The following is a 23,667-nucleotide window of genomic DNA, read 5'->3' on the forward strand; positions in this document are numbered from 1 at the left end:
CAAGTCCCTTTCTAATGCCATACTGATTTAAGTATAGGCATTTCCCAGAACAAAAGATGGATTATAAAAGCCAAGTATTTTATTCCTTAATTGCTTAGAGGCTCGTCTCCAATTACAGTGTGGAGCTTTAGCTGAGGTAAGAATGTTTCAGCAAAAGTTAAATTTAATAGAACACATTAATTCCTCCCCATAACAAGCAGGACCTTGCACAAATTTGAGAATGCATTTCCAGCATGCTAAAACGGCAGACGTTTATAAGAATATAACAAACCACCCTGCTACATTTCAGCCAGACGATAGCACTATACACCACTGTATTATAAAATAATGGACTAAGCTGATTTCAAGGAACAGATGGCATGCACAATCACGAAACAACCAATTTTATGTTGAAAATATCAAACAGTGGCTATTACCAATTGAGTCATATTTAATATCTAATTTTTAAAAAATTTCATGTTGATGGAGAAAAGAGGAAACTTTGGGAAATATCATTATGTTTTTCTTCTAGGAGAAGCATTAAACAGTTGCTTAGAGCTATGATGTAATAAAGCAAGAAAGAAAAGGACATACCTTGATCTAAATAGCACCAATAAAAAGGAACCAAGAGTAGAAAAATAGAATAATCTAGACTACTGTTTGTTGATTGTTTTCTTCTCTCTCTCTTTCTTTCTTTCTTTCTTTCTTTCTTTCTTTCTTTCTTTCTTTCTTTCTTTCTTTCTTTCTTTCTTTTTTGTTGAAACAGGGTTTCTCTGTGTATCCCTGGCTGTCCTGGAACTCTCTGTAGACCAGGCTGGCCTCCAACTCAGAAATCTGCCTACCTTTGTCTCCCAAGTGCTGGGATTAAAGGTGTGTGCCACCACTGCCCGGCTGTTGGTTGTTTCCATATTGAGACCTCACTTGTTTTTCTCAGGCAACAGTCACAAATATTCTTCAGATTGCCAACCAGTTTGAACATTCATCAGCCGAGTGTGGAAAACGAATTTGAAGGTGAGTTGCCTCAGAAAGAAAGACATCTGGAAGAAGCCCTTCGGAGCTCACTGAGAATTTGTCCGCAAATGCACAGATGTAACGTTCTTCTGTTCTATAGGGCTATAGGGGTCATTTCTACATTTGTGAGAGGCAGTTCTCAGCTGGCATGTGGGAGGAGTCACGAGATTAGTGATGTGTGTGCATCACAAGGAGTTTAGCACTGGTGATGTATCTTGATAAGGTAGATGTATAGAAGCATCTGCCAATAATAAATATTGTTACGTGATGTATAATTACACTTTAGCATAATGTTAACTGTATGTCTTTCCACTATTTTTTTTCTTTTTTATTAGATATTTTTATTTACACTTCAGATGCCATCCCCTTTCCCCATGCCCCCCTTAGGAAACCCCTTTCCTATGCCCCCTTTTTCTTTTTGCACATATACATTTTTTAAAAAAATGTTAATCATAGGCTTTATAAGTTTGGTATTGTTCAATCAGAGATGTAACCCACTACCCAACCTAGATTTTTAACTATTCACTTTACATCCCAATTGCAGCACTGATCCCCCTTTCCTGGTCCCCACTCCCTCACACAGCCTTTTCCCCATTCCTTTACCTCTGAGAGAAGAGAGAACTCCCTGGGTATCAATCTTGACAATCAAGTCACTGCAGGACTAGGCTCATCCTTTCCCACTGAGGCCAGACAAGGTGGCCCAGTTAAGTTAATAGAATCCAAACTCAGCCTTCCCTTTCACTCCAGTTGTTGGGGGACCCTCATGAAGTCCAAGCTGCATATCTGTTAAATATTTGGGAATCGGGGGCCTAGGTCCATCCCATGATTGCTCTTTGGCTGGTGGTTCAGTCTTTGGGAGGCCCGAAGGATCCAGGTTAGTTGACTGTGTTGGCCTTTTTATGAGGTTTTTTTTTTTTTTTTTTTTTTTTTTTAAAATGTCATTATTAATTTAACTCAACTGCACTGCCCCATTTTTCCTTTAAAACATTAATTTTATTGATTATTCATTGTCATGATATTTACTTCCTTATTACAGTTTTTAAACTATGATATCTAGACGTTTTCACATCTAAAATCAAGAAATAATAGATGAGATCCAAACCTCAGCAAAACAGAAAATTAATAAGCAATTTATCTAATTCCCTGAAGAAACACATCTTTATTATGATTAATTCATTCTCTAAAAATCTCTTAAGATATTCACAAATACACAGAGTGGGACTTTGACTAGGGATCATCTTCATTGTAACTTTTCAAACTTCTATGTAAATAAAAATTCAAAAAATAATTCTGCATGTACTATAGATAGAAATTATTTCATCATATTAGAAGAAATGTATGGCCCTGGGACTATATTGCTGCTTCCTCTTGAATATATCCTACCAAATTCATATAAAACTAACTTATATAACATGACAAGCCTCAAATAAACAAACAAAAAACTACATGAAACATTAAATGAATGGTTAATATCAAAATACCACTTATAGTCAAGAACTGGGGTATAAATAACTGAACTCTAATTTTTAATCTTACGCAACAAAGATTGAAACTGCATATATTCCAGTCCTTTTGTTGTTATGGTGATCCAAGACCATGCACATTCCTATAACAAGGAAACCTAATTAAATTCATTTTAAAGCAGCTTGGGCAAGACCAGGAGCTGGTATCAGACTGCACTGGGAGAGTGTTAGAGATCTGAAAAAGTAAATAAAACCACTAATATTGTCAGGTTATCTAGAAGGTACCCCACATATAATTAACACTGAATCCTTAGACAAAAGTATTATGAGGCCAAGGAGTCCTCTAAGAGTTAGAGATGGTTGAGCAGATGTTAGGTCTGAACTCCAGGTCAATCAGGATAGCATCTGGCTCTGATGATGCTCGTCCCCCTACCAATTCCGGCGTTTTGTTAATGATGTCACCAAACATCTTTACACTGATTGTGAAAATTCTATAGATTTTTTTTAAAGTCAGTGGCCCCCAGCCTCAAGTCAGTGTCACACCAATCTAAACTCCAAGGTAAGACAATACTGTAGTGCTAGTAAATTAGACGAGGAGAAAGGTGTACAGTTTCGAAAGAAGCTTATACAACAGAGTCAAACTATTTAATGGAGACAGTAGTGATCTCAACAAACTGGACAATTGCATCCAAAATGGTCAGTTACATGGTGTTCTAGTCCCCATGTGAACAGTGTCTTTTTATATCATTTATCTATTTTTTTCAAAGTATAATTTAAAAATTTTATCTAATATGCAAACTGTAATTTTTGAGTTTTGTATATTCAGCATCTCCCTATGAAGTCTGAGCTGGCCTTGAACTTGAGATCCTTCTGTCTTCATGCCCTGAGGACATGGACCACAGCTTTTGAACAGTCTTTTGATGATTCATCAGAAAAAAAGGCAAGAGTTTCTGTGCTCTGCAGCACTTGCTTGGTATGTTGGCTCCCTTACCTCTGGGTCGTGCTGTGTTGGTACATAGCTAATCTTTTCTTTTGACATTAACCATGTGAACCATTAGTTCCAGAAGAACAAGATAAAGCTTTGCAAACTAACTCCACAGAAAGCACCGACTAGATAAAGTCGTGTACAAGTTTTGAAATAAGTCCTCTTATTTAGTGATGACATAATAACAATAATAATCTTGAGGAAATATTAGGTCAATGTTTTATGAAATACATGAATCGTGTTTTCTAATGAACATAAGCAGATGTATTTTATACTATCTTGGGGCATCTTCCTATTGTTTTTTATAATTTTATCAGAAAATTGGCATAGTTAATAGAAGTTTTATTCTTTAATTTAATTTTTGCTCCTCAACCTCCCCTCCTTTAGTTTCTGATTTCTTTCCTCATTCCTCTTTCATTTCTGTCTTCTTCTGTCACTTACTTTTATTAGAAAGAGAAATCATGTTGACTCTTGTCAGAACACTTGTGAAACCTTCTATTTTCAAATAATCATCTCATCGAATGTGTATGTGACTCTAGACTTCAGGAGGATGCTTGAACGACTTTTATCCTGGAGGACGTCTGAGATTCTTGAGACAATGCAGTGGGGGGGGGGGGGGAAGGATGCTATAGGAAGTCACCTAGAATGGTCTGGATGAAAAAAAGGTTTGAGACAACTGTAAGGTGATTCTACTGTATCACATGAGAATGGGTCCTTTCTTTCTTTCTTTCTTTCTTTCTTTCTTTCTTTCTTTCTTTCTTTCTTTCTTTCATTTCTTTCCTTCCTTCTTTCTCCCAAGGGTAAAAATGTTACATTTTTTCCCAAGACTGAAATTAGTTGAAAGTCTCCTGTTCTTCCATAATTAAGCAATAATATGAGGCAAAGCATGAGTTATTACATAATAATTCATCCCATTGCTTTACTGAGAAAGAAGCCATAGGATGAGTGCTTGTTTAAATGCACAAAGTTTGAGTTATTATATCATAATTCACACCTTAAGGTGTCATATTGTGATTATAAAATGGCCCTGTGCAAATATTATTAATTTTTTAAAGTTCAGAAATAAATTATTAAAAAATAACACATATGTCTTCAAATGATCCTCTCTAATGTGAACTCATTAAAAGTGGGATGAAAAATGAGTTAGTGTCTATTGAACCAGAATTATCTATCACCTTTCCTAAGGAACCATTTTCATTGACATGCTATTGAGAAGCACGATCCTTATAATGTGCAGCTGTTGTAGAGATGTTTTTGTTTTTTTGACACGCAACGAATATTACCTTCTTGCCTGGCTTTTTCCCTCTTAAGGGCAACACTTAACAGCTGCTGTAAGCCAGACTCTGTGTAGTCAGTTTAGCGTAGCTTATTTTATCAAGGCTGATATACAAATCATAAAGGAGAACTCTGGCATCCTACTATTGGCCACTAACTTTTGGAGCCTATACCCTCCCAGGTTTCTGTAATAATACCTTTTACTGGTCTTGCTCTCTTCCTTCTTCCTTTTCACATCTTTTATAATTTTTTACTTTTCTTCCTATTAAGTATGGATGGGATTTTAATGTTAATACTTTTATTTTCTTCTCAAGTCCAACTTCACTGAGATTTTCTCTATTTTAGTAGTCAATTATGCAAACAACTTTTACATATTGGGCTATTCAAAAATTTCACACATATCTCACATTACTAGTATGTCTTGTTATTATTTTCCTTATAATACTCTTCATACTATGAGCACAGCATCTAAAATGAAGCTCTGTTGCTAGTTCTCTGGACCAGCCCTTCTCATTGTTTCTTTAACAGTGCTTGCAGACTCGTATGGTAGCTGCCCTTCAGTCATTATCTGGGTTGTCATCCAACACTTAATTTCAAGAGGAGCAATTTTAGGTGGGTGTCCTTAAGAGACTTTAAATTAGCATAAAAGAACCAATTATGTAAATAGCCTGGAAGAACAGTGTGATGGTTTATATATGTTCAGCCCAATTATTGGCACTATGAGAAGGTGTTGCCCTGTTGGAGTAGGTGTGTCACTGTGGGTGTGGTCTTGAAGACCCTCATCCTAGCTGCCTGGAAGCCAGCATTCTGCTAGAAGTCTTCAGATAAAGATGTGAAACTTTGAGCTTCTCCTGTATCAAGTTGCCTTGGACATAGTGTCTGTATACAGCAGTAAAAACCTAACTAAGACGAACAGGATGGGCAAGAGAGAGCAAATAAGTATATTCGATGGCCTCCACCTGGTGCTATGTAAAACTTAAGCTATAGTCAACTGAATCTAGTGGATCTTGATGGTCTTCAAGGTGTGAGGAGTCTCAGAGCCTAGATCAACCTCGCTAGGGCAACCAAAAGGAGAAAGGTCTGCTGAGCAAGCATAGAGATCCTTCCACGTGGTTTCATGGGAAAACGGTTTCTCTTTTATGAAAACATAGCAGTGGTGGGTGGTGCTTTATTATTTCAAGGTTTTAATCCAGCGAAGCAGTGATTTCGGTAAAAAAAAAAAATTGTTACTTGATAATAAATCTGAAATGTAAGAAACCACTGCCACATCTTTAGAGTCACCAAGCCCTTACATCTTTTGTGTCATAACTTCTCTCCTCCACCTTGTTTTTTGGGGGTGGGTGGGGAGAGTAAATTTCACAATGGAGCCCAGGCTGGCCTCTGGATCTTCCTGATTCAGTTCTATGAATACTGGGCTTACAGGTATGTCCAATCACACATGTTCAAGTTGCTTAACTATAGGGTTATAGGAATTTTCTTTGTGTTTTGATTATGTTTGTTGGTGAGCATGTACCATGGGTTGCATGTGGAGGTTGGAGGAGGGGTTACAGAGGTCCGTCATCAGTCTTGGCAGCAAGTGCCATTGCCTTCTGGGATACCTTGCCATTCTTCTGTGTTTCAGTTATTTTCCTCCTCAAAGATCTCTGCCTAGCTATCTGGCTTCTTCACCGGCTTGTTCATGGGCAGAGATAGGAAGAGGTATATTTCCTGTGATTTCAAAATATGTAGCATCAAATAGCCTTCTGCACAAACACTTTCTATGTCTTTTATGCACTTAAAAACCCTGTTAATTATTCCTTAAGTTGCCTCTAATACCTTTTCCTCTCTTAAATTTCAGCTGAATTATCACATTCTCTGTGAAATGATCCATCTGTCTCAGATTCCCAACTTCTATCAGCTCAGTATCAATATAACTTATTATGTCACTCAATTTCAGTGATTTCAAAACCCTTGCTGAGTTTAAACTACTATTAGCAGCAATGAAAGAAACAAGAAAGAGCAAGGAACAAACCACTGCTCTTATTATTTCTTATGCATTGGTGGCTCTCTGTATTCAAATACTGAAGTGTATGTTCTTAGAAATTGTCAGTCTAGACATGAAGTGTCAGTGTCTAAACCTGTGGTACAAAGGAGCTAATAGGTAGTGGGTAAAAAATTATTGAAGACATAGAGACTAGACATGTTAGTTTTGGCTGGATGACAAGAGATGGGTTCAGAAGAAGGTGACATGAATTGGTCATCCAGTGAACAATTAACATTGGGATGTATAGACCTAAGCACAAGAACAATCCAGCCATGGAAATATCTGAGCTAACTTCTAGGAAGCAGAAAAAATGCATTATGCATATGGAGAGGAGTGATCAATCTCATTTATCTAGAATATAGTTTATTTTACTACTGAGTTCTGATAAGATTATTTGCTTATATTATAGCTACATTGAAAATATCTGCAAACATGATAGCTACATTGAAAATATCTGCAAACATGAATTGTGACAACATTTATAAGTGAAGTATCTTAACATATAGAGGACTAAGGCAATAATAGATGCTAGTAAGTTTTTGCTTCACGTTAGGAAGCAGGGTCCCCTTATGTTTTGTGTCTCCATATCAGTTTAATTCCATGTGTCTTTAAATATATTTTTACAAATTGCCTAAACAGTGAGTGATATGGACAACATCTAGAATCAAGTTCTTCAGTTGGAGACAGCTTTATATTGTATAATGCTTTAATAGTCTGTTTCTAAACCTCAGGTATCTTATGGCTATGAAATGTTTCTCGTGTGTTTATTGATTGATTTTGTTAACAATGATATTGCATCTAATCTACTTCAAGTTCTGCAATAAGGGTTGAAAGATCAGAAAGAAGAACAAACCATGAGGTGACTAAACCTGGTAAAGCAGCCTCAGGCTGAAAAAAAATGATTGAGACCTGGTTAAGATTCTGTACTGAGAATTATCAAGCACTGCAAAAATTATTCATTAACAAAAACATTTTCTCCAACATCTATTCCAATCCCACTCCATGCACATACATTGAAAAGCAACTGGATATCAACCATCAAAACACAGATGGCATAATCCCTGTCTCAAACAGTGCTCACTAGGGAGGCAGGACTGTTCTCGATGGAGACTTGGTACAGCTCTTACCAGGTTCAGTTCTATGTATTGTTAATAAGACCAAAGACAAAGGAGAATAATTTATACTTTCAATAACTTTCTAGCATATAGGCAAAGTCATAAAATTGTTCTAGCTAATTCATGGCTGCCCACGCTGCTTCCTAATTCTCCATGTATACTCTTAGCCTAGTGATAAATATTTCCTTACCCTTGTCTTCAGTTTCGTTGCACCTACTGTGACAGCATTACCGTTATCGGTTGAATTTCATCACTATCTCTGAACTCTTGTGACAGCTGTCCACAGCTTCCAAAGCATATAGCATGCAGAATTTTGCATGCATCTGTTAACTGCTACATTATCATTTTGGGGGTGGGGTGGGGCAGAGAACAGAAGACAAAGTCAGTCAATGATAAGAAAAAAAAAAAAAAATCCCTGGCTCTGGGGGCTACATTGTAGGAGAGTGAAATGCATCTAACAGTGCTGTCTTTATTTCAGCTAGTAACAGTAGATGCTTGCTGAATTACTTTTCCTGCCTTTAAACTCTTTCTCTAGATAAGATGATGGAGGAAGGGCAAGAGAAAAAAAAACCAAACTTAATAACAGCGTACCTTCGGAGCAACTTGATTTATAATGAGTTTGTGGGAACATTCGGGACCTATTTCATGTTGAATTACAGTCCACCTTTACAAGAGGCTGCTAAGAAGGACTTCACGAGCATATCCCTTGTACTTCTTCAATCCTCTTCCTGTTCAAACACTAAAATTTAAAATGTGATACAAACAAAATACATCTATAAATTTATATAGTAACTACACAAACAAATGCAAACTCATTCTTAGTAACCATAAAATTACCTTCTGCTACCTATCACGCTGTGAATTATGGCCCCATTGCGTGGAGGAGACACCAGCACAGAATTGCACTGTGCTTCGGACCCCAGTGTCAGTGTTCTTCTATGGCAATCAATAGTCCTGTGGGTAAACAAATGATTAAAGGCCAATATGAACTCTTGTAAACAAGGATCACATTATCTATTTCCCACTGAACATAATTTTGAAAATCAGTGTCTATTTTGGGGCATCTGGCTTGAATTAGAATCTAAACAACATCTTTCCCACCCCCCACCCCCCCAGTGGATTTCATAATTTAAAAATCATTAAGAAGGGGCACGTTTGTAAGCTGGCCCAAAGTAAACACAGAAAGGTGTCTTTGAATGGGGTTCTTACTGGACTGCATTAAGTGCATTCACAGAGCCGAATCCTGGAACCTGTTGGCTTTAGCATTCAAGTTACTATGGCCTTAAAGATTCTCCTTATTTAACATGAGTTCAGTCAGTGCCACTGAGTAAATATAGGAGCTTCAAAGTTTTATATATTTAGTAATTATATTATACTGTGATTCAAGTAAAAGATGAAAATATTATTCATTAACTGCATGTAACTATAGATAAGAGAATTTCTTTAAGATGTGAGCTAAATAATGTTTAATTTTATTTTTTAGAAGAGGAAAATAAATCTGAGAGTAAAAATACAGTCCAAATATATTTTTAGCTTCTAAATCTAGAGATTCTAAGTACAGGTTGAAGGTGGTCCGAATTCTATTTGGTTAATTGGTGTACATTAGGCTTAGTAATACTGAGTAAGATATAATTGGTATCATTGATAATCATCTTATCTATAGTCTGTGTAAAAAATGTTTTCATGCCAAATAAAAATCTTAAAATGCTTTATCGAACTTCAGCTTCAACATTTAACTAGATTCATTTTTGAATGTGTGTTATTCAGTCAAACTGGCATCTAATAAGTGAAGTGACCTTGGGATCAGTCAGGAAGTGGGATAAAGGATAAGTGGGAATGTTAGATAAGAAAACCAAAAATATATAAAGAATCAATACATAGACTAGAGAGTCGGATAACAGCATTGTCAAAGTGTAATGAAAGACGGTGTCCTTAAAAAGAAAGGAAAATATCCAGGTTGGAAAAACCAAGACAAGATGTGAAACCATATTTCTGGAGATTTTAGAACACTAAAGATGCCATAAAAGTTTCTAAAACTCAAACCTGTTAAAATAAAACAACAGGCATCAGAGTAGTAGAAAACCTAAAAAAAAATTCCCCTACTTTCTTCAGAACTCAGTGTAAGAGCTTCATGATGCATGAGAGGCATTTCACTTGTTCCTGAAGAAAAAGACATACAGCATCAAGAAAAAAGAAAAAAAACAAGCAAGCCTTGCTAGGTTCTCCAGTTTATTATCTGAAGTCAGGCTCTCTTTATCCTAGAACATTTCTCCAATACTCAGTTTTTAAGCAAACTATTACTGAAGTTCTCATGTTTGATTGTTTTTTTGGTCTTTATTTCTATATTCATGAAATCATAAGTTTACACGACTAAATCTGTTTTCTTACTAACCTGTTATTATTATTATTATTATTATTATTATTATTATTATTATTATTATTATTTTGTCATGGGATCCTTAGATAATCAACTTAATATGGGGAGAAGAAAAATGTATGTTTTGGTACTTTACCAAAGGAAAGGTGGAAGGATCCAGAAAATTTTGTCTCTCTTCAATGGTTCAGAATACACCACTGGGGGATTATGCCAGAAAAGATAAAGATGCACAATTCAGAGAATTCTGAAGACCAAAGGCATGAGAACAGAGATCAGGGAGTCCAGATGGGGATAAGAGTAAGAAGGCAGTAGTCTCGGGGAGCATGGCTTGAGTAAGGAAAACGAATGCAGAGAATTGATAATATTGTTGAGAGTTTTTACTGTTTTAAGGGAAAAGTAAAGGCAACTAATTTTTAAGAATACAAGTAGAAACTCAAGAAAAAACACAACAATAAAACCTAGCAAATGAAACAATAAATGTGTTTATAAACAAAAATGTACTTACATATATTATTAGTTACATAATATTAACATGGCCATAGCGACACAGTCAATGCTATTTTCTAAGTACACACAAAAAATAGTGTGAGGCACAGCTATGTCCTAGGGCAGCAGTTCTCCACTGCGAGTCTTGACCCTGTCATTGAGAGTCACACAGTATATATCCTGCATATCAGATATTTACATTATGGTCCATAACAGTAGCAAAAAAATGCAGTTATGAAGTAGCAATGATATAATTATATAGTTGGGGATTTACCTGAACGGGATGAAGTATATTAAAGGGTTTCACCATTAGGGAGTCTGAGAACCACTGTTCTACAGTGCAGAACACAAGAGTCATTACTCTTTTATTTATTTATTTATTTTTTTACTTTGATTGGATATTTTATTTATTTACATTTCAACTGTTATCTCCTTTCCTGGTTTTCTCTCTGGAACCTCCCTATTCCATACCCCCTCCCTATGCATCTATGAGGGTGCTCCCCCACCCACTCCTGCCTCCCCGCCCTGACATTTGCCTACACTGGGGCATCAAGCCTTTCTAGCACCAGGGGCCTCTCCTCCCATTGATGTCTGACAAGACCATCCTCTGCTACATATGCAGCTGGAGCCATGGGTAGCTCCATGTGTGCTCTTTGGTTGGTGGTTTAGTCCCTGGGAGCTCTTGGGTGGGGTCTGGTTGGTTGATATTGTTGTTCTTCCTATGGGGTTGCAAACCCCTTCAGCTCCTTCAGTCCTTTCTCTAATTCCTCCACTGTGGATCCCATGCTCAGTCCAATCATTGGTTATGAGCATCTGCCTCTGTATTTGTCAGGCTCTGGCAGAGCCTCTCAGGAGACAGATATATCAGGCTCCTGTCAGTAAGCACTTCTTGGCATCTGCAATAGTGTCTGGGTTTGGTGTTTGTATATGGGATGAATCCTCTTGCTACAAGAAAAGCATGTGGGGGTGAATCTGGGAGTTGAAAAGACGAAATTATTTTTTCTTCTAATGGGTCAGTAACTTGGCATACTGATAAAACACCACATGTAGTTATTGGCATATTATTTTATATTATAAACATGACTAATAGATTAAAATGTAAATGATACAAAGGAAGAAATTTAAGGACAATAAAAACAGGATAACATCCATTGATCATAAGAACCACAACAGTATTCACTGCTCAATACATACTTGACTGAAAGAAAAAACTAAGAAAAACATGACTTCACAGTGAAATTTGCATTTTGCAAGTACGTCAGACTGCATCATTTTCACCCTCGGTCTTAATCAGTGTCCTATTGCTGTGAATAGACATGATGACACTGCAACTCTTATTTAAAAATGTGTAATTGAAGCTGGCTTACACCTTCAGAGGCTTAGTCCATTATCGTCATGGCGGGAAGCATGACAGCATGCAGGCAGACATGGTGCTGGAGAAGGAGCTGAGAGTTCTACATCTAGATTGGCAGGCAGCAGGAAAAAAGAGAGACATTGGGGCCTAGACTGAGCATTTGAAACTTCAGAGCCCAACTCCAGTGACACACTTTCTCCATCAGAGCCATATGAATTCCAGTAAGGCCATACCTCCCTATGAGTCTATGGGGGCCATTTTCATTCAAACTACCACACTCTCTAAATATTGAGTGAGTGTTCTGTATCAAGCACTGTGCCTGATTCTGGAGCAATATAGATAAGTAGCCCAATAAAAACAACATAAAAGATCTATTTAATATTTATAATCAAAATTATGTGTAACATCATAGAAGCCTGCGTACCTCATTATGTGCCCACTGTCACTGAAATGAGTAACTCTGTCTTGTGAGAAGGACTCAGTTGAGACTGCCCATAGATAGGGATCATTTAGTAGGATGTTTATGATAATCTATATAAAATAATCATAAAAGTATCATATGATCAGAGAGGGTAAAATGAGAAAAAATGCTTGGCATATGGGGGATATAATTTTGGAGGTGCAAAAATAGTGTTCTATGAAAATTAAGATGCTAGACAATAATGATACACCATAACTATGGAGTATGAGAAGGTCATGTTTTGAATGTACTTACCCCACATAGCTAAGCATGCCCTTCTAAACCAGCAGGTAGTCACTGCAAGGGTTAGGCAGAGAAGGCATATAGCCTGTCTCATTTTGTCACTGTGATAAATATGCGAGAAAATTTTAAAAAGGAAAGACTTATTTTGGCTCATAATTTAAGTCCATGGTGTTGAGTTTCATATCTCTGAAGTTGCAGTGAGATGGAACATCAAAGTAAAAGAATGCAGGGGCCTTGGTGGGCATAGTTTCTGACACTGCTAGGAGATACACACTAGCAGCAAACTCCCTGATCATCTGACATTATAATCTGTTGTAATGCAAAGAAGAGAGAAAGAAAGAAAGAAACAAAGAAAGAAAAAGAAAGAAAGAAAGAAAGAAAGAAAGAAAGAAAGAAAGAAGGGAGGGAGGGAGGGAGGGAGAGAGAGGACTGGAGGGAAGGAGGAAAGGAAGGAAGGAAAGAAAGAAAGAAGAAAGGAAAGAAAGAAAGAAGGAAGGAAGGAAGGAAGGAAGGAAGGAAGGAAGGAAAGAAGGAAGGAAGGAAATTGTCTCCCTCATTGCAGCCAACTAGCTGAAGGGCTCCTTCCTCCTTCTTTTCCTTTTGTTCCACTCAGGTCACTGACCTGTAGAAAACGTTATCCACATGGAAGCCCACCCACTATAATACATTCCCTCTGGAAGCATCCTTATAGATAACCTCAAAAGTGTCTTTTACAAATTTACTAGTCTCTTCTCAAGTGAATTACAATGAGAGTGAGGCTTAGCCATCACAAGCGCTGGCAAGAATGTGGGAAGACTCACTGGCCACAGTGTGACACAGTACGACAATATAGATATTTTAGAAATGATTTAAAGACTCTTTGCTCATGTGGACTCCATATATTAAAGACATACTTTTGTAAGGATTTAGCAATAAACTTTGGAAACTCAGAAGTGAATAACAGTAATTCTGAAGGATTAGAAATAAGAATGAATAAAGCAATAAAAATTAAAACAAACAAACAAAAATCACCTGGTAAGTTATACCCCAAAGATCGGTTATCTGCAGATATGGTGATTGGACCAAGTAAATTAATATCAAGAATAGCAAGTTACATGATTTCTATTAGATCAAAGTTTTCCATAATTTACTTCCTCAGCTACAAATGACCTATGAGGAAAGGCCTCAGTGGGAAGTTTATTGGATCATTCACTGTCAGCATGCAGATAGAGAAATGGTACATTGAATGGAGAAACATTTTATTTTATTTTTTATAATTGTAAGTCCCAGGCTCTTTTAAAAAAGAAATAAGAATAAGTCTCTCTTTGCGTGTGTTTCTACATACATAAATATAACCTGCTCAGTCTGTATGTTACTCATATGTTTCCTGAGCTAAAAAAGTTGGTACTTGATAACAGATTTCTGTGCTCTGCCCCAGGGAGAGTGATTTCTCCAGCTTTTGGGATTCCTTAGTTTCCTGTAGCACAACAATTAGTGAAAAGAAGGCCATAAATTTGAAAGAGCAAGGAGGAGTATGTGAGGAGGTTGGAAGGGAGGAAGGAGAAGGCAAGAAGGATGCAACTGTGTTATAACTCAAAAGAGAAGAAGCTATTTTTTAAAAAAAGACTGGGGAGATGGTTTAGTGCTTGCCACCCAAGCATGAGAACCTCAGCTTAGTTCCCCTGAAACCACATGAGTCATGTCATGGTGTCTATAACTCCAGGATTAGGGTGTTCAACAAGCAGAAACCTGTCACTCATTGGCCAGTCATCTGGCTGAATTAGAGACAACTATGTCCAATGAGAGGTCTTTTCTCAAAAAAGTAAGGTAGAAGGCCATCAAGAAAGACACCTGATGTTAAACTCTAGCCTCAATCTTTACACACACAGATGCACACACACACACACACACACACACACACACACACACACACACGCATGCATGCATGCATACACATGCATACAAACAGACAAGTGCATGTATACCTTCATATACACATGAAGACACTGGAATACCCTTATGAGTATGTACCATGTATAACATGGAAACATAGATGCACACGTTCACACACCAAGTAAATATAATTTATAATTTATACTCAGGTTAGTATGAAGAGGTTGAATAATCATCAAGGATTTTTGTTTCATAATCTCATTGTAAAAAACAATGTATATCACTTCAAGCTATTCAAAAACGCTCTCCACATCCATCCTGTGAACAATGAACCATTGTTACTCTATCATAAGGATTTGCATAGTAGAACCATTTGCTAATATCACTAATTTTTCTTAGTAACTGAGATTCGCAGTCAATAAAAACTCTATTTTAGCAACTCTGCTAAGGAAATTGATATTACTACTTCCAAAATTGATTTTTTTGACCTCAGGCTTCTTAATTTTCTTTAAAACCAAAGCCAGTTATTAGGCTTTGCTTAAGAGCCTACCAGAAAAGGACAGAGATAAGAGGAAATGCGCAGCTGTCTCCATTTAGAATATTTTATTTTTATTTTTATTATTGTTATGAAAATGTACTTTCCTCAGGGAATGGAGTTTAAATGAACACTTGTCTCCAGTCCATTTCCTAGGCCAATCAATAATGACCTCATTCATATGGAAAGAAGAGTACCTGTGTATTTCAAGGTAAAATTTATGATTCCCATATTAGCAGAGGGAAAAGAACTAGTGTCTAGAGACAGAAAGCACAGATCTATGTTGGAAGACTTAGCATTTGGGAAGGACTCATATTCCTCTGCAAGTGTCTATTTTCTTTAGATAGAAAGTTTGGGATCAGTCAGATACCTCTGTTCTCCATCTCTAAAATGTGAAAATGATCTGATTGCAAAATTACTTAGTAAAATTCTTAGTCAAATGACTGGTGCCTTGTTTGCGGAGGGGGGAGGGAAGGAGCAGGAATTTGCTAGTTAGCAAAAAATGAGAGTAAATTAAGCTGATTCATTAGACAGTAATAGAAATGAGTTGTCCTTGATAGGGTTGTTAGATACCCCCTCCCACCATGGAAGAAGAGGTCAGAGGCTTGAACAATGATTCTGCTGTGAACACTTCCTGCTTAAACCCTTGTATGTATTGTCAAAAACTTCATTCTGTCATCCAGCAATTGTTCATTTACAGAGAGAACGGCAACCTTTGAAGTGTGGATGTCTATCAGAACTTCAGCAGCATGGACACTGCCAGTTCTTTCAGAATGTGTGCCCTGCACAATGCACCTGCATCTGTGGTTTGGCTGCATAGCTAACTGCATGGATATTCACATGCATTCTCTGCGTGATAATGCTTCATTATCCTGACACTCCCGATTTAAAATAATACTGGAATTAAATTTGAACAGAAGAAAAGAAAATTTAATAGTCGAGATGGAAAAAGGATGCTCTCATGTGTGATTAGACAATGATGAGGGGTTGATGGAGTGGAAGGACAGAAAGCTGTTCAGGATGCCAGCTACCTGCTTCTGAGTTAGTATTGGTGGTACTGACTGCAATGGGAGCCTGCATCAGAGGAGAATCCCACCGTGAGCTCCCGAAGTGTGCAGACTAAGGGAGTCAGGATGCAAGGATGGATTTACAGGATCAGAGAAGTAACAGTGCAGCCACATCATCTGTTTCTTAAAACTGAGAAGGGAGACATCTACATTTTACTACTTAAGAATTAAAGCAGAAAGCAAAGTGAAAACAAATGAATAGGTTATCAATTTGTTTGCATTCTGAAGCTCTGGGAAGCTAAGCTTTTGCTCGGGTCACCAAAAGCGCTGAATCACATAATGGATACTAAGTTTTTTAAGCTTCCAAGAAATAAAGTTTAGAGACAAAATTCCCAAATAGACCTGTTTCAATGTCACAATAATTAAATTATTTCTGTTGTAATCTTTGAGCCAAAAGAGGAACTTGAAATAACTTGATGTTTATTTTAATGCTGGTATATAAGGAAAAGTAACTTTGAAACTACTAGTTAGCTTGCTCTTCCCCCTAAACTAGTTTCCTCAGTTCTTTTCCAACTATAAAGTCAGTCTCTTCGACTTGATTCATCAGAACAGTTCCTCTGTTTAACAGAATAACATGTCTTACTCTAGAACCAACAATAAAACCAATTAAAATAATTTAAATTGTGGTTTGTTCTTTGAAAGTATTTTTCTACCATTTTATTATGAGCAAAATTTTTTCTTCAACATTTACATTTGAGCTCTCAGAAAAGAGATTTGATGGAGACATCCCATTTAGGGCTTAGTGTACCGAGGTCTCAGGTATTCCAAGATTCTTTTACTTTCTACGTAAGGTCTGGCTGTGAGTCTCTATATTTGTTCCATCTGCTGCAGGAAGAATCTTCTTTGATGATAGCTAAACAGGACACTAGTCTATGAGTAGAGTAGAATATTATTAGAGGTGATTTTACCACTACATTTTTTTGTGACAAGTATTGTTTGGTTTCACTCTTGGTCCCTGGGTTATCTAGTGTTAGTTTCTTGGTCACCTAAAACGTGTTGGGTGTGGGGTGCATCTTGTGGAATGGGCCTTAAGTAAGATTAGTTCTTTGTTGGATACTCCCACAAGCTTTGTGCCACTGTTGCCCTGGTATAACTTAGAGGCAGTACAGCTTTGTTGATAAAGGCTTTGGTGTTTATGTTTCTCTTTTGAGAGTATACAGAGTATCTGTACCAAAGATGTGGGAACATAGGGGTGAAGGATCTATGGAGACACCAACTGATCATCTCCATCTGTAATTCTGTACCAAAGATGTGGGAACATAGGGGTGAAGGCTCTATGAGACACCAACTGATCATCTCCATCTGTAATGAGTTCTGTAGGCATTGTCTTCAGCAATGGGGACTCACTGTCAGTTGGTGGAGATCAAACTATTACTATCTATAACTAAACTATACTTGTCAACAGCCCAGGTTGTTTTGGAATTCCTGTGTGGCCCCTTTGGCCAATAAGTTAACTAGATTATAAACCAATCAATGTATTGAATGCTTGGTTTTGTGACATTAGATGCCAGTTGAGATTCTCTCTCTCCCATTATTTGACAACTTTATTCAGATTGCCTTTATATATTTATATATTTTAGGAAGTTTCTACTGTGTTAGGTTTCAATACTACTTTTCAAGAGCCCCAGAATTTTAGCTGTCTCTCCCTATACTCCCTCCCATAGCCTGATCACCATTCTCCCTTTACAACTTGATCCTCCCATTCTTGTACCTTGTACCTATGAATGGCTGTTCTGGCTCCATTCCTTACTAGGTCTATCTGTTCCCTTTACTGTAAACTTCCATAGTTCTATGGATTGCAGTTATCACTGACTTCACAAATAATATCCACATAGAAACGAATACATACTACATTAATTTTTCTGAGTCTGGGATACTTTACCCAGGATGATTTCTTTTTCTAGTTACATCAACTTACCTGTGAATGTAATGATGTCGTTCTTTTAAAAATGGCTGAGTAACACTCTATTGTGTAAATGTTCCACATTTTTTATACCCACTCATCTGTTGAGAGACATCTAAGTTGCTTCCATTTTCTGACTATTATGTATAGAGCAGAAGTGACTATGGTTGATCAACTGTCTCTCTGTTCCAATGAATCATCCTCTGGGTTTATATCCAAGAGTGATATAGCTGGATCTTGAGTTAGGAACCACAATAAAGTAGAAACAGAAAGAGTGTAAAGACCAGAATGAATGAAAGACATCAATAAAACAAGACCTTCTAACTCAACATGAGCAAAGTTGATGTGAACTAACAAAGACTAAAGCAGCACACACAGGACCTACATGGCTTTTCATCACATCTTCTGCATTAATAGGATAGCTTCCAGTTTAGTAGTGCTTTTTAGGGAGATTCTTGTCTCCTTCTCTTGGGATATTTTTCTTCTGTTGGTTTGTCTTGTTAACTTTGTAGTCATAGTGTTTGTTTTATCATGTTATATTTTATTTTGTTATATTCTTAAAAATGAATGAATGAAAAAATGAACAAATACCTAGCCATTAGGGTAAAAGTTAAAAAGTGAATCATTACTTGTATCTGTAGGAAGAAGTAAATAAGTTTTCTTCAATAAATGACACTGGGTATAATAACCATTCTAGGACAGGCTTCATGTTCAAATCAAAATTTAAATAATAAAAATATAATAATAAAAAGACAAAAGAACCCACACTTACTTTTAAGACATTTGTGAAATAAGAAATGGTGAAACAATTTGTACTTTGATGTTTGCCACAATTTTTTTTTTCTCTGAAATCTCGTTTTGGAGGAAGAAATGCAGATATGTGTACAGGCAATTGAGGCAAGCCACAATTAAAGAAGTTAAAGTGAGAAATTTTTACAAATGCATAATGAAGAAAATAAAACTATCACAAAATTAAGTAAATTCCTAATTTAATCTTAAAGTGGAAGATAGTATGTTTTGCTTTTAGGTAGAAGATTACAGATGACATATTTTCCACAGGTATCGCCATGTGCCTGAAAGGATTTAATCATGACTCACATTGCGATTGCAATTTAAGCTTATCAGGCCTTTTTAAAATTGCTTAATGCATTTCACTTTGTATTCAGTAAACAGAACAGTTGTGGTACAACTTTTGTTCCAAATAGTTAAAAAGTAAATGAAGTAAAATCATATGACAATTACTGAGTAATTTCATTCCTATTCCAATGTGTGAAGAAACGTTGAAGCAAATACAAGTACTCAGCACTGAGGGTGTAGCTAGCAGGTAGAGCTCTTGCTCAGCCTGCACAGGGCACAGGTGCAGCGCTTCGTATACCCACCAAGCAATGCTAGCCCCACACAGGCATTTTAGAGAGAATAGTTCACAAAATCACTTACGTGTATTTGAGGAAGGCACTAGTACAACCAAATGTTTTACTACTCCTGTAATAGATACTTCAAGAGATTTTCTTATTAAAATGTTCTTTGTGTACTAATTCCCTCATTCATTTGTTTCCCTGGGTCCTTGAATTGGTCAAACACAATTGATTTTAAAGAGCTGTAAAATGAGAAAATACTTCCACTGGAAGAACGGGGGGCGGGGGAGGGTTGTTTCTAGAGGCAGGTGGATGTCTGTGAGTTTGAGGTCATCCAGGTCTACATAATGAGTTCCAGGACTGCTAGGGCCACATAGTGAGGTCTTCTCAAAACTACAACAGCAACAGCAGCAGCAGCAACAACAATAATATAAAAGAAAGGAAGGAAGGAAGAACAGAAGGAAGGAAAAAAAGAAGGAAGAAAAACTTTTACATTGATCAATTCATTCTCTGAGACCAGTTTACCCTTGTACCCTAACTTCATGAAGATCCAATAAAGATAATTAGAGACTAATTTACCTCATGAGTATAGATGCAAACATTCTCAATAAATACTTGTGACCCAAATCCATGAACATATGAAAAGACCATCCACCACGATCAAGTAGGCTTCATCCCAGAGATGAAACATATGCTTTAACATTGAAAATTGGTTAATGTAATCCACCAAGTAAACAAACTGAAGAACATGATCATCTCAGTAGATGCAGAAAATGTGTTTGACAAAATTTAACATTCTTTCATGATAAAAGCTCTGGAAAGATGAGGGATATAAGGGACATACCTAAGATAATAAAGGCAATTTACAGCAAGCTACTGCATTTTTTTTTAAAACCAAGTGAAACTTCAGGGTTTGTGCTGTTCGCTTACAGACTTAAACTCGTCTACCTGTAGTTGTTTACTTTGTCTAGTTTTTCCTGGTCTTCAGAAAGAGGAATGGCAAGATGTTCAGTTTCAATAAGATGCAGGTAACTCTGGCCTGGAAGATGATAATTTCCCCCATCTAGAGCACAGTATAAAGATTTTAAAAAGCATCAGTTCAAGGTAAGGGCAGTGAAAAGGGGAAAGGAACAAATAAGTTTTTTCTAGATGAAAATGGATATATGAAAGTAGAAATACAGGAAATCATTTGCTGCATTGGGGTCTTATTCATGGCTGCATTATAGGCTGGCAAATACTATCTTTCAAAAGCCCAAATTATGTAGGACAAATATAAGATATTTTTAAGCCTCATCTGTGTCAGATACGATGAGAGATGAGAAAGATGAACTTGTTCCTGGTGACAGAGACCTCATGGGGTAAGGGATAGGAATTCAAATGAGGTTTTTAATAGCTATACTGTCTTTTGGAGACTAGTCAAGGCATAAACAACTTTATTTACTTGTGTATGCTAAAACTGAAGATAGGTATGCCTGTCAAAAAAGAATGACATTCTATTTCTCCAAGTCTCCAAGTCTCCTGTGGTCAAGAGCATAGAATCAGAGGCTCCGTCAGAACTTTACCAGTTAGGAGCTATGGGGCTGTATGAAGGCAGGTTGCCTAACCTCTCTAGGCTTCAGTTTCTTGATTTTCAAAGGGATGATTTGTAAGGATTCAGTCTGTAAAGATTTAAAAGGTTTCATGTTGAAAGTGTTCAAATGCAGAAAGCATCAGATGTTGTTCTTGAACTTGGGGTCTTATGTTCTCGAGTTTAGGTTTGTGATAGAATAAACTTATCTCTAAGAATTTGCTTAACCTAAGGTAGGAATTGCAGAGAGCATCCTTGAAGAATAAACTAAAGGTCCGTGCAACTGACTTTTACACCTTCTCAATTATACCCTTTTCCTAAAAGTAGCTGGACTTCCATGATTCTATCACCTCATCACATGCTTCAGTAAAGTCCAATTCATCAAAGAGACAACCTGGCTTCTCTCTGCTTATAGGAAGGACTAAGAACACTTAAACATTCTTTATATGTCATTAATGATTTTATTTTCTCATAAGTGTCCCATCAAGAAATTAAGTATATTTGAAAGTCAGACATCTGAACTCTAACCACCTGCCTAAAAAAATCTTGAGAACTTGTTCATAGTTACCCTGAGTCCATAACCTTAAATACCCAACACTTACTGAAGCCAACTTCACAGATCATTTTAAAAATGTTATCACAAGACTCATATTCAATCCACTCCAAAAAAACCTGTATCACCCAATGCCGAGATGTGTGTTGCTTCTGTTTAGACACAGCAGTGATTTACTAGTTTTCAATGGTGTTATTATATTCAAAGCTGTATTTATTTAATATTTTGTAGAGGCAGCCCAAATTATACTGTGCCAGCAAGGAAGATTGTGACCGAGTACAAGGAGACTTTTGCTTGAAAAGCTTTCATCTTTGATTTTTGAAGGCCACACTAGTCCTCAAAGAAGGTTAAGGCAGTTTTTGCATGCCTTTTGTTTAGAGAATCAGGAACAAGTTTCAAATCACCAGTAAACTCCCTGAAGGGTACTGAAGGTTCCAGTTTGAGATTGCTTTCTGAGTCAGAGGCGGTCCTGTGGAGGAATGTGATACCACTTCGAATGCTTGCTCAAATAGATCTTTATTCATATCTCTTAATAACCTAATATTCTAAGTAAAGCTGATTTATTTTCTCTATCTTCAAAGAGAAAATCCAAAGTACTTTCTTCCTTAATATTTTTGTTTAGTGTCTTCTGTAAATGACTTTAATGAACTGCTAATGCCAGCAGCTTTCACGGTGTCAGAGGTAAATCCTTAAACTTTTGAGGTTTGATTGGATAGTAAATTAATAAATATAGTGTTTTCTATTGGCCATGCTCAAATTAAGTAACAAACTGTGGTTTTCTAGAATTAACCTAGAAACCATTTGTGTCTTGTTTCTAGTTTAAAAAGACACACTGGGAGAAGGTCATGAGCTGAAGGTGAGTGGGTGATAATCAAACCCTCACGTTGGCAAAGATAAAAAAAGACTGCTGGCGTGCTAAAGTTCTGTTCAATGGGGAAAACCTCAAATAAGAAAATGCTTTCATAACTTTCAGCTGTAGGGCATTTTCTTAATTAGTGATTGATGGGGAAGGGCCCAGCACGTTGCAAGTGGTACTGTTCCTGGTCTGGTAGTCCTGAGTTCTATTAAAAAACAAAACAAAACAAAACAAAACAAAACAAAACAAAACAAAACAAAACAAAACAAAACAAAACAAAAACCAAGCAGAGTAAGCCATGATGAGCAAGCCAGTAAGCAGCACACTTCCATGCCCTCTGCATCAGCTCCTGTCTCCAGGTTTCAGCCTGGCTTGGGTTCCTGTCCTGACTTTCTTCAGTGATGGGCTACAATGTGGAGGTGTAAGCCAAATAAACCCTTTCTTCCTCAACTTGCTTTTGGCTATGGTGTATTATCACAGCAATGGAAATCTTAACTACAACAAAGACATCATTTTTTTTGACCATTATATTTATTTCCACTTGCAACCTACAAGCGGAGTTTAAAACCACCTTTATGGTGTATTCATAATGTCGTATAAGGATGCTGATCTTAACAAAGGTGTCATATCTATGTCACTAGCACACCCTACAACACATGAGGACATTTCCTTAAGAACAGGCACTGTGGGGGCCATTTTGATGATTGCTGGTTTAAACTGCCATGACAATGTCCCCTTTATGGATAATAATGTCTATTACACAAACTCATACATATATGTACTACAGAGAAAGTGTTTGAGTTTAAATAACTTGCAGAGGAGGGAATGAACGTTCTTCAGGAATTGAGGAATATAATTAAGTAAGATAAAGAGATCCTAATATGATCCACTCATATGATTGAGAATCTGTGTTATTTTAGGCAAATGTTAATTCAATTATAACATTCTTCATAGAACAGTTTCTTATTGGGAATCTGACTTCTGTTGTGATTTAAGCAGACAGTGACCAGAGATTTATATACAATAGGAGCGCAGTCTGAAAGCCCTATTGCCTTGTATCCACCTTCCACATGTAAAAAGCATGTGAATGCATCCACTTCCAGTTCTCTCTTTGTGTTAACTATAACTTAGATTTCATTCACATGCATCCCTTCTTTCGGGCACGGACTACTGTGATATCTCTTATCA

Source organism: Arvicanthis niloticus, chromosome 3, assembly GCF_011762505.2.
Source record: "Arvicanthis niloticus isolate mArvNil1 chromosome 3, mArvNil1.pat.X, whole genome shotgun sequence".
Classification (NCBI taxonomy): Eukaryota; Metazoa; Chordata; class Mammalia; order Rodentia; family Muridae; genus Arvicanthis; species Arvicanthis niloticus.